Source organism: Pseudophryne corroboree, chromosome 4 (assembly GCF_028390025.1).
Source record: "Pseudophryne corroboree isolate aPseCor3 chromosome 4, aPseCor3.hap2, whole genome shotgun sequence".
NCBI lineage: Eukaryota > Metazoa > Chordata > Amphibia > Anura > Myobatrachidae > Pseudophryne > Pseudophryne corroboree.
Genome location: NC_086447.1, coordinates 895,166,079 through 895,170,776, shown reverse-complemented (window position 1 = coordinate 895,170,776; position 4,698 = coordinate 895,166,079). Strand labels below are relative to the sequence as shown.

Here is a 4,698-nt window from a genome sequence, read left to right as displayed (position 1 = left end):
CAGTGCCGTAACTAGACATTTTAGTGCTGTGTGCAAGATAGGGCATCGGCGCCCCACCCTCTATGTAAAAAAGGGGCAGTGCTCGCCATAGGCGCGCATAAAAAATATAGGGGCATGGCTTCACGGGGAAGGGGTGTGGCAACAAAATAATACCAATTCACATTGCATATTATAGAAGTCTCCATTATTCAAATTACGCCTCACAGTAGCGCCACTACACCAGGTACAATCCCTCTTACACATTACGACGGACAGATTCCCCTTTTTACACATTACGGCAGACAGCGTCCCCTTTTTAAACATGATGGCAGACAGCGTCCCCTTTTACACATTACGGCAGCTAGTCCCCCTTTTACACATTACGGCATACAGCGTTCTCCTTTTTACACATTACGGGAGACAGCGTCCACTTTTTACACATTACGACAGACTGCATTCCCCTTTTTACACATTACGGCAGACTGCGTTCCCCTTTTTACACATTAAGGCAGATAGTCCCCCTTTTTACACATTACGGCAGATAGTCCCCCTTTTTACACATTTCGGCAGCTAGTCCCCCTTTTACACATTACGGCATACAGCGTTCTCCTTTTTACACATTACGGGAGACAGCGTCCACTTTTTACACATTACGACAGACTGCATTCCCCTTTTTACACATTACGACAGACTGCGTTCCCCTTTTTACACATTAAGGCAGATAGTCCCCCTTTTTACACATTACGGCAGATAGTCCCCCTTTTTACACATTTCGGCAGATTGTCCCCCTTTTTACACATTACAGCAGACAGCGTCCCCTTTTTACACATTACGACAGCCAGTTCCCCTTTTTATACATTACGGCAGACAGCGTCCACTTTTTGCACATTCTGGCAGACAGCATCCCCTTTTTACACATTACGGCAGACATCGTCCCTTTTTTACATATTACGGCAGACAGCGTCCCCTTTTTACACATTACGGCAGACAGTGTCCCCTTTTTTACACATTACGGCAGACAGCTCCCCCTTTTTTACACATTACGGCAGACAGCGTCCCCCTTTTTACACATTACGGCAGACAGCATCCCCTTTTTTACACATTACGGCAGACAGCATCCCCTTTTTTACACATTACGGCAGACACCGTCCCCTTTTTTACACAGTACAGCATACAGAGTCCCCCTTTTACAAATTAGGTAGACACACCAATAGATAGATAGATAGATAGATAGATAGATAGATAGATAGATAGATAGATAGATAGATAGAATAGATGATACTTACCATCTCCCAGGCAGTCAGGCTCCTCGGTGCTGGCAGCTCCGGGCGGCAGGGGAGATGGAGGAGAAGGGAGGGGGAGGAAGGAGCCGCAGCAGTGCTATGTAATTACTGGCGGCGCCGCATGCAGCTGTACCTCTCCTTCAGCATTGGCTGGCCGCCGCCGCTGTGAATGCTGGGATGAGTGAAGTGCATTCCAGCATTCACAGCAGCGCCGGGCCAGCCAATGCGGAAGGAGAGGGACTGCAGCAGCGGCGCCGCTACCAATTACATAGCGCTGCTGCGGCTCCCTCCTCCCTCCTCCTCCGCTGCTCCCTCTCCTCCTCCGGCACAGGTGGTTTGTAATGAGTCAAATTGACTCAAATTGTGTAATGAGTCAAATTGACTCATTACACATAATATCCCCCATTATAGTTCCAGTTACACAAAATGTCTCCCAGTATAGTGCCAGTTACACATGTCTCCCAGTATAGTGCCAGTTACACATAATGTCCCCCAGTATAGTGCCAGTTTCACATAATGTCCCCCAGTATATTGCCAGTTACAAATAATGCCCCCATTATACTGCCAGTTACACATAATGTCCCCCAGTATAGTGACAGTTACACATAATGTCTCCCAGTATACTGCCAGTTACACATAATGTCCCCCAGTATTGTTCCAGTTACACATAATGTCCCCCAGTATGGTGCCAGTTACACATAATGTCCCCCAATATAGTGCCAATTACACATAATGTCTCCCAGTATAGTGCGTGAACCACATAATGCCCTCATTATGACTTAGATTTGCAAGATGCTTCTTTGTGGGCATGCTGCTTCAGGGGTCAGGGCTCTGGCTTTAAAGGCTCTGGTGGTCATGGCTGTTGCTGTCTGTCAAAGCTTCCCAGCTCCCTGCTGGCTGTTTCACTCCATCGCATGGGTGGCATTGGGTGGTGTAGACAGCGAGGAAACATCACCATAAGTGGATGGAGGCAAAAAGCCGGCTACGCAGTTCTGCCCTATTCTGACCTGCCAATGGGCCGTAGAATGCTGTTGTAGAATGTATATTGGCCAATTTATGAGTTTTTGTTCTGTGAGTGGTTCCTATGAGTGACCTAGGTAAATTCTGCCTAATACATAAATTATCATTATTAAAGGGAAGCTTCAGACTTGAACTGGCCGACAAAGTGATCCAGTAGTAACCTGTTTTTTGTTTGGTAAGAAGGAAACTTTGAAAACGAAACCTTACAGTATTATAACCGTGTTATAAAATATATTCACATTGTAGATTATTGTGTATTTGCGCAAGGCATTAACTATGGCTGGAAAATTGGTGCCACACTCTAGGGCACAGGGCACCTAACTCTTCTAGGGCAAGAGCATTTGGCTTGCAGGCACCCCGCAGCCTAGAGAACTACCCAAAGCGTCCTTAGAATGCTCTGGCTGCAGTGCTTGAAACGTTCTTAGGACCCTCCAGGGCCCTCAGCAGCCCCTCCCCTTCTTTATGATGTAATGACAACACATGTTCAGTTGTGAGGCTGTTACTGGAAAGAATATTGACTTGCAAGGGCCCTGTATTTGTGACATGCCTGTCAACATTCCCAATTGGAAAATTAGAAAATATTTGCCCAAATCCGATATTTGGCTAAACCACACCTATTCCGTCAGTGTCACCCATGGCAATATTGGGAAATGTAGACTTACTGTATTTATTAAATAAAATATACCTGAAACCAAATAAAAAGCGAATGTACGAAAGTTACTATTTCATGCAGAACTTACAGTAAACCGTCACAACCTATCAAACACTTGTTTCACTGCCTAACTTGCACTACAGATAAATGCTCCTTTCTGACTGGATGCAATTTTGCCAGTAAATTCTATATGAGCAAATAAGCCCAATAAAATATGTTGTTTTGAATGCTCCATTGAGCCCTTATAGTTGGAATTACTGGTGCAATATACAATACGTACTCCAGGGATGCAAAAAGTGGATTCGTTAATTTAAAATATATAAAAATTATATTAAGAATTTCTGTTGTCTCTATTGTTAGAGGCATGTCACCTCCTTTTCTTCCCTTCATACAGTAGTATATCAGTTTACAGCAACCGACATGTAGGTAGTTTATTCCGAGAGACATAATCCAGAAATAATAACATAATAGAGAGCTGTAACACTTTTATAGGAACACAATTGCTCTGAATAAATATACTGGTGATATGGAACTTAATATAGGGGGATAAACAGATAAACAGGCGCCCACACCGGCAGACGGAAAGACAGTGAGATAGATATGTTGCTGAGCTATTTTAATAACAGGATTTAAATCAAAACAAACCTGAACTCACACGGACGAGTACGCATCTGTTTCCAGTAAGGCAGGGTGCACTAAACCTCATACGTAGCCGGGATCTTCAGTCTTTATAACTGCAGGTGCTCTGTAAGACCTGGAGAGTGTATGGGCTTAAAATATTACAGTATGTTGTTTATTGGTTATCTCTAGATGTCATTTATAGTGAAGCGGAATCGCTCCTATTATAAGTGCTCTGCTCCTTCCCAAGTGTATACTCCTGACTAAATTGTTTTGTTCTTTTATACTTCTTTACTTTAGGTTATCCTTCATCTCTGCCTGCGGCATTATCCCTGTAGATTTCAAGGCATGAATTTTCTACAGTAAAGGGTATATATAATATATATATATATATATATATATATATATATCGTCACTCAACAGGATTTTTACCCTGATGCCTTCCAGATCAGCGCATGTCAAGAGAACATCAAAACAAAGTGTTGGTGTGCTCAATTAAGAACTGAGTTCCGCCTGGTGTCATCAGCGCAGACCCCCATGTTTTGTTTTTGGCTCTAAACCATCATCGTGTTTTGATTTAAAAAAAAAAAACATGCTGAAATGTTTTGGTTTTGGATTTCTTTAAAATTGACAAAAACTGCAAAACTGTATGTGATTGGAATATTATTATTAATATTAGTAACATTCATTTCCAGTTAATTGTGACCACCCTTACAGTTCGCAAAATTGTTTTTGCAATATTGGCCAAAGGCTGTAGTGACCTATCTGGCTGAAGTAAGTGACAGAGCAGCAGCAAGAACAAATATCAATTTAAAAGATTATAGCACATCAATGAAACACAGTGGCACAGTAGTGCCAGACAGAAAGGCAGTTTAATTATATGACCCTATAAAATGTTTTGTTTTTAAATTAAGAACTAATAACCTAAAAGTAAAAGCCTAGTATAAAATATAATATATTTCCAAAACACTTCTCCAACCAGTAAATCACAGGCCTCAGGCCAGTACAGGTGAGTGGAGGTGGAGTATTTAGTGGAAGGTAAAGCATTGATTACTATAAATAAAATTAAATTGGAAACATGGAACAAATTATTAAAAAAATCAAGCTTCCAAATGTGAGTTTTCAAATGCAAAATGAATCTAAACA

The 4,698-nt window shown here is 42.0% G+C and overlaps 1 long non-coding RNA gene across 1 annotated transcript in view; it reads left to right on the top strand.

Moving 5' to 3' along the window:
• LOC134911872 (uncharacterized) overlaps nt 1-4,153 on the top strand; it is a 123,383-nt gene extending 119,230 nt beyond the window's left edge. The window contains exon 2 of the long non-coding RNA XR_010176921.1: nt 3,853-4,153. This is a non-coding gene — a long non-coding RNA (uncharacterized LOC134911872). The remainder of the gene's footprint in view (nt 1-3,852) is intronic.
• The last annotated feature ends 545 nt before the right edge of the window (nt 4,154-4,698 follow it).